This window comes from Falco naumanni, chromosome 2 (assembly GCF_017639655.2).
Source record: "Falco naumanni isolate bFalNau1 chromosome 2, bFalNau1.pat, whole genome shotgun sequence".
In the NCBI taxonomy this organism is placed as follows: Eukaryota; Metazoa; Chordata; class Aves; order Falconiformes; family Falconidae; genus Falco; species Falco naumanni.
The window spans coordinates 51,224,375-51,245,610 of record NC_054055.1 but is presented as its reverse complement, the minus strand read 5'-3'; positions in this window follow the sequence as shown (position 1 = coordinate 51,245,610).

Sequence of the window (21,236 nt, the reverse complement as noted above, 5' to 3'; positions counted from 1 at the left end):
TGCTTCAGAATCCTCCATACAGAACTGATCACTCTGATACCTTGTACTGTACTGCTGCGTATGCAAATATTACATTATTTCCATTAAAGAGAACTGTATTTTAGTACTTGATCTAATATCTTGTTAATTGTATTCATTGTTTACTCACATTTAAGGTCTTTCTGTTTGATCTGGACTCCACAGCATCCTGCCATCGGTGCCAGACAGTTGACCACATTTAGAAAAATTTTTCTTTCTTACTGTATATGCAATATATTCTGCAAATTGTAATTATTTCTTTTTCTTAATACCATAGAGTTTATGGCCAAGATTTCTATTTTCTTGTTGTTGTTTTAAAATAATGTCATAATTTTAAACAAAGATGGAAAAAAGAGATAAATATATGACATAAATGTAAACATGAAATAACATTTTTACCTAGAGTATCTGATTATCAAACCGTGCTCTTAGAGCTCTGTGCTATACTAAACGATACATAAGAATTATCAGTTACTTTAGATACCTGACAGGTAAAGGCATAAGATCAGCTGGGAAACCTCTTCCTGGGCAAAAATAATTGGGGATTGCAGATCTGTTTTCATTTTGGTTTTAATTTTGAAAACGACATAACTCATCCAAACAGATGATGTGGACATTTACATAGAAGAGATGAAGTTTATATCACTCTTCTCTTTTGTGGGAATTCAATTTGATTTCTGACATACTCCCAGTGTATGTCCCTCAGTCCTTTTACAGTAGTGAAGCAGGATTTGATCTGCATTTTGAAATTCCATTCTGAACCTGGGAAAGTTTCCAAATTAAGTTTAGGAGTTGCCTAAACCTCTTTAAATAAGTAAGTTTCAACAAAAGTACATTTCCTGATTAAAAAAAAATATTTTCATGGAAAGAAAAAAATAGAATTACTAATCACACCTTCAGTAGCTGAAAAAAATGACAGAGGATGTTAACTGCATTAAAGCATAATAATATACTTGTTAGAATCTGCCTAAACTGTCCATGTGAAATCAATTTTTTTAAAAAAATCAGATTGTGTACTAATTCCTATTATTGTTTTTCAGGATCATTCATTTCACACTCACTCTTCTTCCTTCCTTCCTTCCTTCCTTCCTTCCTTCCTTCCTTCCTTCCTTCCTTCCTTCCTTCCTTTCTTCCTTCCTTCCTTCCTTCCTTCCTTCCTTCCTTCCTTCCTTCCTTCCTTCCTTCCTTCCTTCCTTCCTTCCTTCCCTCCTTCCTTCCTTCCTTCCTTCCTTCCTTTTTCTTTTTCTTTCTTTCTTTCTTTCTTTCTTTCTTTCTTTCTTTCTTTCTTTCTTTCTTTCTTTCTTTCTTTCTTTCTTTCTTTCTTTCTTTCTTTCTTTCTTTCTTTCTTTCTTTCTTTCTTTCTTTCTTTCTTTCTTTCTTTCTTTCTTTCTCTCTTTCTCTCTTTCTTTCTCTCTTTCTCTCTTTCTCTCTTTCTCTCTTTCTCTCTTTCTTTTCTTTCTTTTCTTTCTTTCTTCATGCCTGTTTTTGTTGAATTATATTTTGAAATATAGTTTACGTGTCATGTGGGGGGTGGGGGCATGGGGGTGGGGATGTATCCATTCCTGTAAAACACTGTTTTAAAATGCTCAATAGGAAATGGAATTCTGCTTGTTTCTAATAGCTATCAGGTTACTTTATTTTTTTTTAGTTAAAGAATAGATACAACATCAGTGTTTGCAACAACATATATTTGGAACAAGATCTGATTTAAGTAACTGTGCAGAAACTTTTAACATTGAATATACTAAGTCTGTTTAACCTCTCTGTAGTCAGAATCCACAGTGTAAGAAGGCAGAAAATAGGTTAAATACACTTAGAAGATACTGGGTATTTTTTCTAATAAAGGACTATTCCCACTACTACATAATTTACATTCTGTGGATTTCTTCTCTCTCTCTCTCACTCTCTTTTTTTCTTCTTTTTAATATGGGGAGAAGTCAAGCTTTAATTACAAAGAACTGGTTCTTTTCTTTGTATCTACTTGGATTCACTTCTGTGACACCAAGGTGAGGTGTCCTAACAGTGATCATGATGTCAGAGGACTATGACTTCAGCTGGAGGAATAAACAGAAGCAGCAGATGAATTTTTATTCATCAAAAATAAATCTCTGCTTTTATAAAAACGCATTTATGAATAAAAGACAAGAAAAGAAAAAAGCAAGATATGTGACATATTTAGGTTGACTTCTTTCCTTTAAACAGAATGTCTTTTAATATTCAAGATGTTTCCCAAATGTGCTGATTTCTATAAGCTTTCCTCGTAACACTTAACCTGTTACAGGCAATTTTTTTAAAGGCTCCTTCAGATATTCCTACTGACTCTTATGACAGCTGTGTTAATTAGGACGTAATACCATAGCCATGCTCTGTTATCTCATGATTCATTCTTCCAGTTACTGTGTTGTGCAATGCCTAAGGCTATAGATGTGATTGAACACCTAACTGGAGGGCAGCTGAAGTCATAACATGGAAACACAAAAATGTAATTTCTCTTTTTATTGGTATCTGCATTGGATTCACATTTCACATTTGGATCAAAACACATTAAATATTCAACCTTAATTCAGCTTAAAATACTTACCAATTGTATAACTATGAATGATTACAATATGGTATAATCTAATCTAATCTAATCTAATAGAATATAATGTTCTATTATAATATAATGTGATATAATATAATAAATACCTAGCAAATCAGTTTGTGAGAAGATTGTATGAAAAAACAGGTCATGGGGAGAGGGAGGAAACTGAACCCAAGCAAAAATAAAAAAAATAATAATAAAAAAAAAAATAAAAAAAAAAACCAAAACCAGAAGAAACCAGAAGAAATTTCACTGGCTCAGTAGTGTAGTACCTACACAGCCCCTCCCCCACTGTTAATACAATGATAAAATATGCATCATTTTTAATACAAGACTTACATTGTCTCTGAGTTACTTTGGAAAAAAAAAATAAATTCAAATAACATAAGGCAGACACACAAATTTCCAAGTCAACAATTCCTTCTTTTCACAAAACTTGATGTCTTGTTACTTGCCTCAACTGTAGCAGCAGAGTATTCTAGGGAAAGAACTAAATTATCAGATAAGTAGGTTGGTAGCTATGGTGGGTTTGACCTTGGTTGGCTGTCCGACCTCCACCCAGTTGCTCTCTCAGTCACCCTTCTCAACAGGACAGGGAGAGAAAAATAAGATGGGAAAGCCTGTGGGTCGAGATAAGGACAGGGAGATCATTTACTAATTACCATCACAGGCAAAACAGACTCAGCTTGGGAAAGGGCAATATTGTTTATTGTTAATTAAAAATACAATAGGATGGTGAGAAACACAGACAAAACCAAAACCACCTTCCCCTGTCCCCATGTGCTTTCTCACAGGCTCAGTTTCACTCCCTCATTCCCAACTCCTCTTCCTCCTCCCACCCCATCCCGCAAATGCTGCAGAAGGGATGGGGAATGGGGGCTGCAGTCAAAACAGTTTGTTGCTGTTCCTTCCTCTTCATGCTTTTCTCCAGCTCCAGCGTGGGATTCCACCCATGGGAAACAGTCCTTCACAAAGTTCTCCAGTAGGCATCCTTCCCACCAGATACAGTTCTTCAAGAACCGCTACAACATGGGTCCTTGCCAGGAGGTACAGTCCTTCAGGAATGGACTGTGCCAGTGTGGATCCTCCACAGGGTCACAGGTCCTTCCAGAAAACCTGCTCCTGCATGAGCTCTTCTCCATGGGTGTGGTGGTGGCCAGGAACCTACTGGCATGGGGTCCTCATGGGTTGCATATTCCTTCAGGGCATTTCCTTCTGCTCCATTGTGGGGTCCTCCACAGGATGCACTGTGGATATCTGTTCCAACATGGTCTTCTCCATGGGCTGCATAGGGATAACCTGCTTCACCAGTCTTCTGTATGGGCTTCAATGGAGACTCTGCTCCAGCGCCTGAAGAACCTCCTGCCCATGCTTCTTCTCTGATTGTGCAAGATTGTTTCAAATATATTTATCATTCCTCTCTTTCACAGATGTAGTGTATCATTTTTTGCCCTTTCTTAAATATGTTTGCCAGAAGGTGCCATCATTTTGGCTGAGGGACTCAGCTGCGTCCCATGGTGGGTCTGCTGAAGCCATCCAGAATCAACTTCTTTTTCTAGAATGGCACAGCTCTTGGCCTCTTCTCACAGAGGCTACCCCTGTAGCACCCCCACCAAAAAAACTTTCTGAAGTAAATCTAGTAAATAGACTACCTGCTGAGATCAAAAACTTAGTGAAGTTTCCTGGCAACATAAAAATAACTTTATAGTTTCTGTTTAATATTTATTGCTATTAAATATTTATATTTCTCTACTTTTTTAAACTTTTTTTTTTGGTAATGGATGTTTTCTTGCTACAAATAAAATGAGAAAAATTCACCATTTCCCTTGGTGAGACATGAACTCCTCCATGTTACTCTGAAAAGTGTTTTTAATCTCCTTTGCTGATTTGAACATTCTAATTATGGTAGCTTTGAATGTGACAGTATCTTTTTCATAAGACTGACATCAGTGGGGTGAAAATAGTAAGATGTTCAGATGAGGAGATGATACAGAAGTTACTAGGCTCATCAAGATTTCTATGTATGAAAATCATGAATAAAAGCAAAAGTTATATCCAACAGGCAGAGGTAACATGTCTTGGCAGTATCTGAGATATGAAAGGAAAAGAAAAGCAAAGGTGGAAATAGTGTTGGACAGTCTAAGAGTAATACTGTTCGAATAATTACATATTTTCATTCACTTCCAAAGCTGAAAGACAAGACAGAAAATAATCTAGGTCCATGTCTTACACGCTAGGATGTAAGATAATAAAGCCTATGCTTGATGCCCTGTTCATTGCAACACATCAACTGATTACATCACTGGATTCAGTAATGTTAAAAAGCAACTTTCATTTCTGAATTCAGAATAGAAGAAAAAACAAGTGCAAAGAAGATGGAGCCAGGCTCTTTTCAGAGGTGCTCAGTGAAAGGACCAGAGGTAATAGGCACAAACTGAAACACAGTAGGTTCTCTCTGAATATCAGGAAACACCTTTTTTTGCTGTCAGAGTGACAGAGCACTAGGACAGGTTGGAGATCCTGGAGGTCTTCAAAAGCTGTCTGAACATGGGGCAGGGCAACCTACTATAGGTGAAGCTACTGTAGCAGGAGGTTGAACAAGGTGACCTCTAAAGGTAAGCCTCAATCAGTCTGTGACTCTATGATTGCTGTCCTTGTCCAGACTCCCCCAGGACTCTCTTCACCCTGCCCATGATGCAGGACCCCGTTTCAGTCCCCCCAGGTTCATCATCCCCTGCTCGAGCATATGCCACGGTCTCCAGCTTCCCACAGCCCTGACCAGCCATGGGCCCACTGAGCAGAGCCAGCCTGTGAGTGCACATCCCAGCCCAGCTGTGTGCCATCGCCATCCCCCAGGAGGTGCCCAGTACCCAGAGATGAGGCTGGCCCGGTGCCCTGTGGCTCCCACCTGCTAAGCCATGGGGCAGGCCCTGGCTGCCCTGCCCTGCCCACCCCTCCCGGGGAGCCCCTGCTGCTGCCTGGCCTATGGAAGGCACCAGCCTCTGCTGTGCCTGACAACTCGTCACTGAATTTTCTTGTCGAGGGATAGCAATAGTTCAGCTCTGCCACTAATTTTTAGTTTGTTTGGTTTTTAATTTTAACTTATGAAATTTTGTGATCTACAAGTTATAAGGAAAGCCATCAGTATCATCCTGGTTTTAATAACTGTTTTCTGACTGTGATTTTTCAGTATTTTTGTAACAGCTTTCATATGAAATTAACAAAAAAAAAAAAAAAAAAAAAGAGTATTACTTATGCATCATACTTAGCAGTCTATACAGGTTTTGGTCAAATGTTTGTGCTTGTTTCAGTGTGTAATTTAATGCATGCCCTGAAAACTCTAGCTTCACAGAGGAAAAAAATTGTTGTTCCCTTGTATACAATAGGACCCAAATGAGCATGCTAGCAGTGCAAATCTTAGCGATAACTTTTTGACAGTAACTGCAAACAAATGGTTTCTTTCATTTCGGGTCAGATATAATCTCTGTTCCCACAGTGAGAATAAGAGGAATCAAGAAATATTTTCTAAGTTAATTCCATGCAAAAAACAGTGCTGTGATAAAAATTCAATAAGACTGAACACAGAACTCTTTGAATTCCACGAAGTTACTAGTAATTTTTATTGTAAGATTCAAAAACGTGTGACCTGGACACAAACCCCACTCATCTACTCAGGATCTTTGTGGGAATACACAACTGAGCACAGGAGTGTTAAACAAAAAGCACTGTTGTGGGTCCATCAAGCTTCCACAGAAAGGTTATTGTGTTCATAGCAGTCAAAGCACAGTGTTCCTCAAAGATGTTGAATCTAGTCCAAACCATCACTTACCCTATAATGAGCTATGGAAAATTATCTCAGATCTTTTGTGATGGATCTTCTTACGCCCAAATAAGTAATTTGCAGTATCCTCACTATTAAATGGGTAATTATAATGAAGTTGCATACTGACAAATCCTGGCCCAGGCCTTGCTGCCCAAGAAGACCTGTCAACACAATCTAAACTGAGTTGCATTTTGTTGTGTAATGTAAACTTAACAAACAGAGTAGTGAGGTTCCTCCCATGGAGTTCATAAACCTAGCCTGGCAAAATGTCAGGACAGCACAAGAAGCAAAATTGTTTCTTCACTCATTGCATTGTCCTCATATGTAATCACCTCAAATGATTACCTCATAACACATTTTACCTTGCTTGCACATCTGTGAGGTGTTAATGGTTTTTAAATTACAGAAACTTTTATTTCAACCATGCTTTATTTATAAATGTCATTTTCAGTGGTTTATGGTTTCATGTGTTCTCTGTTATTTGTCATTTTCTCTCAGAAACCTAAATCAGTATTTCCTACAAATAGCAATTACTTTTCAAATAGAAATTATTGATCTCAGCCTTGCAAATGTCATTTAATCTGGAGAACTCAGTAGTGCACAAGGTAGACTGAGGGTGGGGGGGGTGGGGGGGTGGGGAGTATAAAAACAACCAATACAGTTTCAGTTTTGTGCATGAACATTTCCCTGTAATCACAAGACAAATGCCAAACTTTTATAAGCTTTATAAGTCTCTCTGAAATCCAAGTATGGTGCTGGTGAGCAAAACACACATTGTACTGTTCTTTAGGAAACCTGGCTTTCACAGCATAGCAGCATGTCACTCCCAGATCTCAAGTACCTTCTGAATTGCAAAAATATATCCAGGTCGACATGAAAGCTGGTTTTGACTTCGTGCACAGGTACATTTGGTTTGGTCAGATCTTCACATTTAAGTAGACTTGAACAAATGACTCAATAAATAACTCTCCTGCAAACATGTTTTGCAGTGGTTACAATGTTGACTAAGACAATTTTCCCAACATCAGGGATACTGGATACACCATAACAAGTGGTTGAGTCACCATCCCTATGGGTATTTAAAAGATGTATAGATGTGGCACTTAGGGACATGGTTTAGTCGTGGACTTCACAGTCCTAGGTTAACAGTTGCACTTGATGATCTTAAAGGCCTTTTCCAACCTAGACAACTCTGATTCTATGATTCTATGAAGTCTGCTAATTAAGCATTATACATGTGTCACTGGGTCTCTTTAGAATATCTTTTAGACTTGAATATCTTATTCTCAACTTATAGAACACTGAAGAAAGTTATTGAAAGTTGTCATTTTAATCATTACCTATTTGCGACAGATTTGCCAGTTAGCTATGTACTTTTAACTCTGAAATTTTGATTAACCTTTTTTTGCCTTAGTTTGAGTATAACTTCTTTGTCCTCAGTGGCCACTCTGTCACTGTCAGGTAACTCCTCAAGATCATTTATATCTTACCAGACTGCACACTGTGGATCATGAATCGCAGATCAGATGGGATACCTAGAGGGTCAAGCGTTATCTCAGAGATCACATAGCACCATGTAAAATCCCTTCTCATAGCTCTCCAGTGCCAAATGTGACTTTATGTCATGCAACCCAGATATAGAGCCCTCACCAGAGGCCCAGGTAGCAGTTGCCCTTCAGTATTCATACCTATGCTACTGAAGGAGTCATTCATGAAAAGCTGAAATCTCTGAGGAAGGAAAAAAAATGGAAAATAACTGGTCTTGAACACTTCCAGGAATGGGGAATCCACAGCTACTCTGGGCAACCTGCTCCAGGGTCTTGACACCATCACAGTAAATAATTTATTCCTAATATCTAATCTCAATCTGCCCTCTTTCGGTTTAGAAAAATTATTCCTGGTCCTATCACTACACATCCTTGTAAAAAGTCCCTCTCCAGCTTTCTTGTAGGCCCCCTTTAGATAGTGGAAGGCTGCAATAAGGTCTCCTTGGATCCTTCTCTTCTCCAGGCTGAACAACCCCAACTCCCTCAGCCTGTCTTCATAGGAGAGGTTTTCCAGCCCTCTGGTCATCTTTGTGGCCTCCACTGGACTTGCTCCAACAGCTCCATGTGCTTCTTATGCTGGGTGTGCCAGAGCTGAACGCAGTACTCCAGGTGAGGTCTCATGAGAGCAGAGTAGAGTGATAGTGGTCTATCCATCAAATCCTTCTTTTTCTGGTTTTGGGATAAGGATATCATGCAGGATAGTATCAAATGCTTTGCACCAGAAAGAAAGAAATGGTCTTGCGGCTTTCCACGGGATGGCCAGTGCCCCACCTTGTGGTGGGTTAGCCTTGGCATACAGCCAGATGCTCCCCCACCTCCGAAGGATGGGGGAGAAAACAGGATGAAGAAGCTCTTGAGTAGAGATGAAGACAGGAAAATCACTTACCAGTTACCATTACAGGCAAAACTGACCCGACTTGGAGAAAATTAATTTAATTTATTGACAATTAAAAATTATTTGGCTAGTGAGAAACAAAGACAAACCAAGTGCAGTCAGTATCTCAGGCTTGTCCCCACTTCTATGATTTCCACTGCCCACAACAAAGTAAACCAGAAGTCACCCTGTTTCTGCTTCCAAGACAATGTCAAGGGAAAGAAGTGCTCCTTTAGAGAGGCCCTCATTCACTCCAAGAAAGAGCAGCTCCGTTCTCTTCTGGAAGAAATGAAATGCTGTTAGCTAACTACTACTGGCTCCTAAGGGCAAGAGATAACTAAGAGAAGTATTAGACTGTGTTTCGAGGAATACCCTAACTGCTATTTGATGCTAAGTTTGAATTAATGCACTAAGATAACTTTGGGTTAAATATATTTGAGTATTTACTACAGAAATTAAAAGCTATTTTCTTTGAAATAAGTTTCTTTATTTTTATATGTGTATGCATTATGCAGTAGAATTTACACTGCAGTAGGGAAAAGGTAGACTCATGGAAAAGTCCTATTACAATGTTCACAAGAAAGTTCTTGCTTTTTTATCTATAATACAAACTCAATGCAATGCACTTTGCGGTGATTTAGTGAGCTATTTTACTATTGTATAAGCATATAAGCAGCACTCATTTACTGTTATCAGAGGCACACCATGCTGACTGAAATTATCAATATTTGATTTTGAGCTGACACTGAAGATTATTATTCTTAGTGGATCAAGATCTTCAATGCATGAAGATATATTAATGATAATAAAAGGGTTTAACACTTTATGTTTTATAGCAAACAAAGAGCAAAACTTGAAAATAATTTAAAATTCAGTAGAAAAAATCAGGTAGGGATTTTAATATCTCTTAAACAAGTTAAAGAGTCGTTTCCTGGAAACTTTCAAAGACTTTAGCGATCCTACATCATCATGGAGCTTTGTGAAATCTGTACCGTTGAAATAATTTATATCTTTTACATCTACACACATATATAGTAGCACTAGTTCAAAAAGGGCTAATTTTATTGATTGTATGGCAAGTAATCAAAGTTCATATTTGATAAAGGAAAGAATTCATAAGCATTGGTAATACTGCTTGGTGGTAATACTTAAGTTCTATTACAATTACAGTGGCACTTGGTAGTTTGGCATTTATAACAGGTTTTAGCTGACTGTTGTGGTTTAACCCTGGCCAGCAATGAAGCACCAGGCAGCTGCTCGCTCACTCCCCCTCACCCAGAGGGGTGGGGAGGACAATCAGAAAGGAGTGTAACACTCAAGGGTTGAGGTAAGAACAATTTAATAGGTAAAGCAAAAGCCATGAATGCAAGCAAAACAAAACAAGGAATTCATTCACCACTTCCCATGGGCAGGCAGGTGTTCAGCCATCCCCAGGAAAGCAGGGCTCCAGCACATGTAATAGGTACTCAGGCAGACAAACACCATAATGCCAAATGTCCCCCCCACCTTCCTTCTTCTTCCCCCAGTTTTGATACTCAGCATGATGTCATAAGGTATGGAATACCTCTTTGGCTAGTTGGGGTCAGCTGTCCTGGCTGTGTCCCCTCCCAACTCCCCATGCCCCTCCAGCCCTCTCGCTGGCAGGGCCCAAGGAACTGAAAAGTCCTTGACTGAGTATAAACATCACCCAGCAACAACTAAAAAACCATCAGTGTGCTATCAACATTGTTCTCACACCAAATGCAAAACACAGCACTGCGCCAGCTACTAAGTAGAAAAAAAACTCTGTCCCAGCCGAAACCAGGACACTGACCTAACCTAATTACAGCATACTCCTTTGTAATTACATGATAATATGCTGTATCATGCAGGCATGTCTTCCTTGCAGTTGCTGACAGTTGTGACCCTATGCCCCCCAACCAGTCCTGTCCTCTGTTTCCTGTAACAATGATCAAGTGATAGCGTCTGTGGTGGTCATGAAGGGTGTATCTGGGTGGTGATGGCTGTATCCTAAAGTGAATTCATGGGAGACAGATAACAACACAATAGCCTATTGTGAACAATGTGCCCACTGAACAGTGCTGGTCAAGATGTGACTCAAGTTCAGTATGAAAGAAACTAACTCTGTAGTCAGTATGCAGATATGTCTATGAGTCAATTACTTGCTCCATAAATAGTGGACGGCCCAGAGCCCACTGAGATCTCCTGCACAGCAGTGGGCTGCACGACAGGGCCTCCCCTTGAGTAGGGATGCCGCTTAAGGTTACTCCTCAAGGCTGAGAGATACCTTTTTGCAACAGATTCTTTGTAAGTGATTAATAGTGTGTTAAACTTTGAAATCTTAGTTAAGTGGTATAAAGGATTGCTTGTGTACATATAATCCTTTAGATATAAACCGTTGACCAGGTCTGAGACTGTTTGGATCTAACCACAGCTAAGCTCCCCTCTGAGAAGTTTAGAAGACAAGGGGCTCCTTCCTGAGCCTCAGGACTCAATGGGAGGGTCTCCCTGACAGTTTTATCTAACACTGTCCTCTGGGCAGTAAACAATCAAGTGTACCTTGCCATCAAATCTTGTTAAACCACTGTTGCATTTACTATCAAACTTTGTTAAATCTCTGTTTTATACCAATAAATATATTGCTGCCTTTCTCTTATGAGTGAAGTGTGTCAATTTATTCATGACAACTGTATTTTCAAGAAGGAAAACATCTCTCAAGTAAGCAACTCTTTGGTAATATTGAGATATATGTATCTTTTAGAACAACCATTGCTGAAATTTGAGTTCTCATGTCACAGCTGTTGGTGAGGACAGGTGGCTGAAGCAAAAATTCACAGAAAACTGAATTTAATTTTAAAATTCTAGAGATTCTGTTATAGCTAACTTACTGGGTCCAAAAATCAGGACCCTACAGTTCAATCATCTCTATGAACTACTTTCTATCACCAGAACAAATCAAGGCCTAAATTACATCCTTGCATCTCTAATGGCTTTACAAATACAATTGTTAGAGCTATTCAAAGACCTTCGCAGCATGGCCAACTTACAGCAAAATGAATGTTACAAAACAATGTTGTCTAGGAGCAAGAAATGCCATACAACTCTGAGGTCTTCTCTCTGCATGGGAAAACTTATAACATATTTTTACAACACTAGTAGAAAGAATCTTTAAAATATATATTCACAGAATAACCTCTAAATAAATATATAATGAATAACATTTAAAAAGTGATTAAACTGATTTCTGTTAGGCAACTAACTGAATATTTTTTTGAGGTACTTGCCTTTTTCAACTGAATAGAACATAGGCTAGATTGGCTAGCTCCCAGTTAGATATTAAACTCAGAAACATATGAAGTTAGGTAAAATGAATCCTGCATAGTTTGTTTGCATAAATAATTTCAGTTTAACTGTAAATTAGTGAGAAGGTTTTTTTTCTTCTCAATTCCATTTATGTTCTTAAAATCCAGATTTCCTTATTCTGAGCAGAATTAATCATTTTGGCTGCGATATTATTTAGAGACAACATACTTTTCAGAATGTCACAAGGAAGAAAAGCCCAGTGAGTGACCTACAACCAAGAAAACAAAACCATTCTGAAAACGGTAGCGAGATCACTCAGCCTTTAGAAAACTTTTGCAAATAATATAGCAATAAAGATATTGCATGATTCATCTAAACAGTTGTATATTTCCACAATTGTAAATATTGATGGATATTTAGCTGAAAATTGAAAAAAATATTACTTTCTTTAAGTATTTCTGGCAGTATTCATTTATGCCTGAGCATGAAGAAAATGTTCCCTGCCGTTCTTCCCTTGTAATTTCCTATATATACTCTGTTATCTCTAGCTGAGAACCTCAATAATAATAACCCTTTTAATTATGAAATTAGGATATGAAGTGCACATAATGCAAAGGAATCATTTTACTCATTAGTAGCTGGAAATCTTGCAATGGCTCATAAGCACTGGCTTTAGCAGAAGAAAGGTAGGTCATGAGGTCAATTTCTGCTTGAAGAGGATTTTATTTTACTTTTTTTTAAAGGAAATTGGACTTTTCCATCTCTGAGGTTTATTACAAAGCTTTCTCAGGTTTTCAACAAGTCATACCTTTTTTTTTTCTCTATTCTTTCCTGAAAAGAAAGATTTACATGCTTTGAAGGTAAAGTAGAGTCTCTATGGATGAAAATGCAAATGCCTGAAGGATCCCATGCATATTAATAACATTGTTTGACTAAAGAACAATTGTTTGATATTTTTAGATAGATTTTTAGAGAACAAAAAGAAAAAAATACCCCACGGCCCTCAGGGGCAGCAGGAATGTCTTTTATGAGGGTGTTTTTTTTCAGGACATCAGTCTAAATAAGATCCAGAAAAATGTCAAGATTCTTTTGTCAGATAATAAGTATTCTACCCCTGAACAAAGAATTTTGCTACATTTAGATCCAAAGGACAAGAAGTTTACTTATGCATATATCTATATTACCATTTCAGTCTTCTATGCTAAATATTTATTCAAGAGGCCTAAGGGGATGATCTGAGTGATCTAAGAGGAAGATGGAACAGGCAGTTTCATCAATGCTTTAGTAGATATAAGAAAAAAATCTTGTAAATTAACCCTGTCATTAAATGCATTTTTGTGTGTATTTTGCATTAGACTATTCTATATTTCTCTTCTTGAGCATGCAATAGTTTAGCAATAGAATTACACTGTTGAGAGATTACGAATCCACCAGTAATATGTCTTTATGTTGGAATATGCTCAGAACGTGCAACTATGACCTGATGAATGCTTACCCTGCAGTGTATTATGCACTTTTTAGTTCTGTTTTTTGTTGTTTGTTTGGCTGGATTTGACTGGGTGGTTTTTTGTTGTTCTGTTGTTGGTTGGCTTTTTTTAATAGAAAAGCTTAGTAGACAGTATGATTTAAGTGGCTCAGGGCACTATGCACCATATGGCACACTGTGTGTGTGTGTCATACTATGGCATGACACCCATTTTAATGTCAAACTGCACTCACAGGTGGAAGGTGTGGTGAATAAAAAAAAGTGCAAGGTCGTAGACACCAACTTTAGAAATGCATGCCTATTTTTATTTATATGTATGAATAGCTATCCAGTCAGCACTATGCTTCGTAAAGATTTCTACAGCTGAATTATAGTCAAAAATGTGGTTGTTACTTCAGATAAAAAATACGAGCTAACTCACAGCAATGTGTACTGCATATCTGTACTATGCAGCCCAGTTTACTGGTGATCCACAGCCAGGCAGTGATTCACTTGGTCAAATATATATCCAGGGTCATTTGAAGTACTCTTTATGATTTCCTTCCAAGGAATCCATATGACATGGGTTGATGCTCCATAATGACAAGAGTGTCCTGTAGGCCCTATCTCATGCCTGTCAACCACATGTGCACATCTTGAATCCTTTAGGGCATGTGGTGTGATCAAATAGAACCAGATGACTATGTTTAGGCAATTAACTCCCACAGTCATTTTTGCTATGTAGTCCTAACTTGAGGCTGTTGTCAGTGTAATAACAATAGTGCAGACAAAGTGTTTAATGAATATGTATCACCTGTTTTGTCACAAATTATGTCTGTATTGGTTATCACACAGAGCTTGACCAGGTTTCGCCTTCATTTTTGAAATTGTAAAGAGACATCCTGAGAATCAAACAACAAATAAAAATAAATTAAAAACAAAATAAACAGACAAACAAACAAACAAAAGTGCAATACCCCAGTGAAAATAGCACCTAAATTAAAACAAACAAACAAAACACAGTGGTAATGCGAAATCTAATTGAAAAACTTCCTTCTATATATAAATCTTATATATAGATATATATTTAAATTATGCATATACAGGTGTATAATATGTATTTATATACATAAACAAATAAAAGGATATAGATGTAAACATAAGGCAAAAAAAGGTAAAAATCTCAAAGATAAAGACCAAAGAAACTCTGCTTATCAGGAATTGTTTATCCTGTATTAGTGATCATTTATGGCCAAAAGATCACTATTATGCCCTTTGCATGTTTATTATTCCTTTAGAAATTTTAGATTTACTTTAGAAAAGTATTTTTTTCTTTTAAATTCATTCATTTTTTCTCTTCACTGTAATGCCCTCAGTTCTTGCTTGGTTTTGGTTTGGTTTTTTTTCTAGATTTCTAATTCAAATGTTTGTTTCTCTAAGAAAAGCAAGGGGGCACAAGAAATGAAACATATTTTCCACCACATCTCCATAATTAGTTATTCACTATTACATTTAAAACACTAAATACCTTTGTGCTACATTTTGAAATGGCTACCAGCATAATTTTTAAAGTAATTTTCTTCAATTAAAGCTTTCGATACTTAGGCAGATACTTAGAAATTATGCATACACCTATATAAGCTAATGTTTAAATTTATTTCAATTATTGTTTCTCGTTAGATTTTTATACATACACATATCACTGTAAACTAGACTGTGCTATTTTTATACTTACAGAAATAATTCAACCACAATTACTCTTCCAATCAACCTCTCACTATGACTTCTTATTCTCCTATGCATTAATCTCAAGTTTAATTACTTTAAGTAGAGTTCCATGCTGAGGAGCAAAAATCAGCATATTTTGCAGCTGCAAGAGCAACCCACTGGGCCTACAGCCTGTTGATATTTATTGTGTGTTGACAGTGATAGCACCTGATCTACTTTGAAATAAGTTATTTAGGGCTTTTTAGCAATAACTTCAAGTCCCTGCACGCAGCATGAGCCTAGCGACTATAATAGAGCCAGGCTTTGATAATAGGACTAATTTATCAAAAGTTACTTTAAAGAAGTGAGCATCTGATCAGCATATATTGAGGTGAAACACTTTATTTTCATATAACTGATTCTCTTTGCAGATTTGCAAGATTGTGTTCAAGGGTACTATATAGATCATTACCAGTAATGCGTATTTTGTTGGTAAGTGAATCAGGGTATTAACCACTAGGATGCCACTTATTTTAGTTGTAAAAATAAATGCCCAGAATTCCAATTAATCTGAAGACTATATATGTACTTTTATAATCTTTTCTATACATAAGATTTCATGACAAGAAAGACTTTAAAGAGCAGAAAAATTTATTGTCTTTACCAACAGTGAATTTTTTTTAATCTAAAGCAAAATAATTGATGTGCGAATCCCTGGAAAGAAGTAATAATGCTGACAGTTTATTCTAAAGCATTTTTTTTTAACTGATACAAAACAGTGAATAATAATATTGTATTATCAAAGTATTTTAAAAAACTGCTATTTGAAGAAATTATCCTTTCAATTGTATTCCCTCCTATTATTATGCTGAATTTAAGGACCTGAAAACTTTTCCAATAAAAAATACTCAAAAACTTTGTTGTAATAAAGGAAAAGAAAAAAACATGTATGCAAAAAACTTAGCTCTGGGCTCAAATTAGATATTTAAATTACATGAGCCACAAGAATTTTTTCTTCATAAATTCTAATATATGTTATCTCAATCATTTTTATTAAAAATAAAGGGAAAACGAGTACTATTCTTTTCTGCAGTAAAACACTATTTCATATGGTTATCCCTGTCTGGCTTGCAGATGTTGGAATTCAGCAGCCTCAAATTGTCAGGGGAAGGCAATTTTATTGAGTTTGGGTTGGTAACATGAGCTATTCTGTCTGTACACCCAGATTTTAGGATTCTAATTTAACATGGATTTTGAAGTCTACATCCTCCATGCAGTTTTCCCAAAGAAGCAGATAGCTAGATGACAGTAAGTGACTAATAGTACCAGAGTCATGTACAAATAAATAGCTATGACTTTTTTTCACCTAATAGTGCTGCAATACATCTCTCCTTTCCCTCTTTCAGTACCTGCTCAGAATAATTTTGAAAACAAGGAAGCTGCAGCACAGTTATTAACTGCGAAGTGAATCTGGATATTTACAATGTACGGCATGCAGAATATATTCCTAAAAGGTAAACATGTCAAAGAAATACTGCTTCTACTTTTCCTAAGATGCTGATATAATGGTGCTTCTGGCCCTAACAGTGCTATCTCAGTGGTGTATCACATATCTGCATGAAAGAAAAATGCTCTGACCATGAATATGAAACCTCCCTGTAGCATCATTGGATTTATTTTTTTCTTAAAAGGATTTGTTTTCTTGTTGGGAAGAAAGTGCATTATAAGTAAAAGAAAATAAAACCTGGCATTCATTTAATAAGGGAAAAAAAAACCAAGAAGGTTTTCTTTGGTTACTGTTTTATAATTTTGTTAATTAAACCATTTGCATATGTACCATTTTTTAAAAAAATACCAAAAGGTAAATGTTCACATACTCGATACACCTACTCTTGCACTCTTTTAATTCCTTTTGTTTGTTATGTACCCCATTCAGGCATGAATGAAAGGAAGGCAGCAAAATCATTTGTCTAAGACACCCAGAACAGTTCTGTCTCCTTTGTTTGTAATTCTTTCTGCAGCTAAGAGGAACTCAAATCTCATATGTATATGTAGTATATGATTCAAATACCTCTTCAGCTAGAGAGATTTAGTGTTGGTGAATAAACAGAGCAATACTTGCCTTTGGTCTACATTCTTTCAAGTACTGTAACTGGAGATTATAATTTTGTGTTTATGCCCTTGATGATCATTTCATGTTTGTTCAGCTATTTTTCTATTCCCTCTTCATTTTTATTTGTGTTTAGCACACTTTCATCTTACAGTATATCTAGGAAATAACAGAATGTTATGGTGTGTATTAAAATTAAAGTAACAGAAATGCCTTTCCATTTTGGTGTTTATATAACACATGTTTTTTTCTTTCAGTAGGTAGAATATTAACACAGATGCGACAGTCTTCACTTCGTCCAAGAATGTCCATATTAAGATGAATCTTTTGATTTCTCCTAAAATGTGGTACTTTACATTTTCTCTATCTTAGCCAGTTGACTTCCTCCTATGAGCGATAAACAACACCTTGGAGCCATGAAATAATTTATTTTCTTGTAATATTACTAAGGAATTATTTTATTATACCCAGTGGGATTTAGAGGTGTGAATAAGGAGAAAAGGTAATGTGACAGACTTAAACAGCTCTCTATGAACAACCCTCATATGCTCTGTATACTACACCTCAGAAACCTCTTAGTAGACATTTTCAGAACAATTATAGCAATAATATCAATGTTAAATATTTTAGCAGTAGGCTAAGAATTCACTTCTGCTTCTATAATTCCACCTCAGAAGAGTTTGTGCCCACAATTTTAATTTCTCAGAAATAGAACACTGCACTGCAAAGTAAATATTGCCTACTTATCTATAACGTATGTTCCATGTACAGCCTCATGGTATACCCTGTATTTCACAGAACTGTTAATTCTGCTGAAAACAAAGTATACTATATTTGAGTGGGGCTATAATTTCAGACAATTATAAATGAAATACACCTGCTTAAAATTTGTGTCAAGTAATAAAAGTGATTCAGAACCGGCAAATCTAATTTACAGATGGTGGGGCACACCTACATTTACATGCAACAGGCTCTGGATATTTGAAGTTTTATAATAAAGTAGGAACATATGTTTTTAATTGAAATGCAAAGAACATAATCACCTGTTTTGAACATCAGCCAGCCCTTAAACAAATATTAAACAATTCAGAACAAGGTTCAAAACCATTCCCAACAGCAATTAACTCCCTCTTGCACACTTAAATATTTCTTATGTTATATGCAAGCCACACACCTGGAAACATGCCAAAGAAACATCTTTTCTTATAAAGTGTATTTTTAAATCAGAAATACCTTTAAGAGTGAGATTCACTGAGCTTTATTTTAAACATCTCATTGATATCTACTGACCGAAGTCAAATGACTTCTTCACTGTGTTTAAAATTATAATAAATACCCGTCACAAAGAAAAAAAGTTGGACCAACGTTTTGCCAGGAGAAATATTACACCTAGTAGTAAGTAGTACAGTATTTCTGCTGAATGCATTTCAGGACAGGATCTTAACCCCATTTAATTTAGAAGTGATATCAAAGAACCTGTGTCCACATAAATGAAAATGGTGTGAAACAGAGAGGGTTACACCTTCCATGGCCACTTATGTCATGGAACTGAGAACATAGATTCTGCACTGCATAGTACTAAGAGTTTAATTAATTTTCATGGGACATCCTGGTCTGTTGCAATTTTCAGGCGTTAATCCAACCAGGAACATGATGTTCCCTATACCTCCCCCAAAGATAAATTAATGCCATTTGGTGGGAGCTTTAAAATACAGTGACATAGCCTTCCACCAAACATGTGGAGCAGGCAAGGCCCTTAGCACTCCGGGGATTATGCTTAAGATTTGCTTGAAATTTTGCTACTTGCATGGGCTGTAAATCAAACAGACTTTGAAGTACAGCATAAAGATGCCTGTGTGTTTCTCACACAGAGTAAGAATCACACAATCTACAAATTTTTTTTATCATTTTGTAACACATAAATGGAAATCATGTCTCCAATTCCACTTTTTTGAAATGTAAAAAAAATACAAATCTCTCACACAGTGTATAGTCCTCTTGAAATAATAATCCAAACCTAACAGTGCAATTGATATGAATAAACGTATGAAAATTAAGCTTTTACTGATATATATATTTTATATCAGTAAAAGCTTGTTTAATATATTTACTCAAGTCAATCAGATTCTTTGTTTGTATTATTATATTTAATATATTGTATATAATATTATTTATTGTGTCTAAAAACAGTTATTTTACATTCAATTTGAAATTTTAAATTATCATTTTGAGATCATAATCTAGCTCTTACTCTTTTTCATGAATTATCTTTTTAAGAGATAACCTATTTCTGTTCTCTAAAATTTAGTATTTATATCAGATAAAGAAATCAAATAAATGGGGAAAATATTTTGAAAAAAAGAAACAGTATAAATCTCAGAAGGATTTTCTTTCCTTGTAAGAATGAAGAATAAAATCAGGAATATTGTATAAAGTTGCCAGATGCAGTAGAAAAAAAAGGCACAAGGGGCAGAAAAGAGACTGCAAAATGGATGCCAAAACAAGTGCAGTATTTCAGAAGATGAAATAAACTTTCCTCCTGAATCATCCAACTAGATTTTGCAAAGAGCTTTTGCAAAGGTCTTTATCCATTAATTCATTTATCTATAGTGAAAGTGTTACTCGATTCATTCTGAGGGCTTAATTCACAAATACTTTTGCTATATTACATCAAATCTAAGCAGCAGCATCATATTCTTAATTAATCAGTCTTTGAAAAGCTATTGTTGTTGATAACCTTTACCCAGTAACTCAGTGGAAATAGGATACATGGGTTTAGGTCTGTCTTAGGCTTGAAGAGTTCAGAGTGAATTTCATCATCACAGGGTGAACATAACTACTGGGTTGGGATGAGTTTGTATGAAGATATCTCCTACTGGCATTGAAAGAGTTACACAAGTCCGCATGAGGACCACCCTCAGTTTCTCCTGCAGATATGGGCAGCTCTCTGCTCAACTTACTGATTGCTTTCCATGCAAATGTATGGAATGTAACTCTTCTCAGGCAGTGTGATGAAATTCTATGTGCCCATTTGTGGCTTGCTCTGCTGGAGAGAAAAAAGGCACCAGCAGCTTGTTCTTTTACAGCAAAAAATCTGCAGCTCCTACCTTCCTTCTCAATATGGGCCTAATTGCTTTTGCATATTTAGTCGTGACATAGTTGCATAACCCAGTCATACAATATTGTCATTGCTAGTAACAGCCCACAAGCTCTGTGCTAGCAAGGCTTCAGGGCCCAGGTTTAACAGGCCTACTCTTTCTGAATTTTTCTCTACCTGCCTGCAGCTTTGTTTTACCCGGTTTAGCTGTGACAACTGTTTGCTGAATTGACCAGGCAGCAATGGCTAATTTTATCCTTGCACAGTATAACCATAGTTCTATATAGATAGTGGTAATAATAATAATTTTTAAAAAAATCCAACATAAACGGAGGTATTTACAGCTGTAACACAGTGATGTACTGTAGAAAAATACAGGTCTGATACAGTAGCAAAGACTCTGAGAAGAGGAGACACAGGATGTGGTGCAGAGAACCTCAAGCATGGGGTAGTGATAAGACATTACAGAATCACAGAATGGTCTGGAGATCATCTAGTCCAACCTCCTGCTAAAGCAGGTTTGCTGGGATCAGCTTGCACAGCGCTGCATCCAGATGGGTTTTAAATGTCTCCAGAGGAGACTCCACAATCTCTCTGGACAGCCTGTTCCGGTGCTCTGTCACCCTCAAGGTAAAGAAGTTCTTCCTCATATTGAAATGGAACTTGTGTTTCAGAGATGGGGCACCGGCTTGGCATTGCAGACGCCTG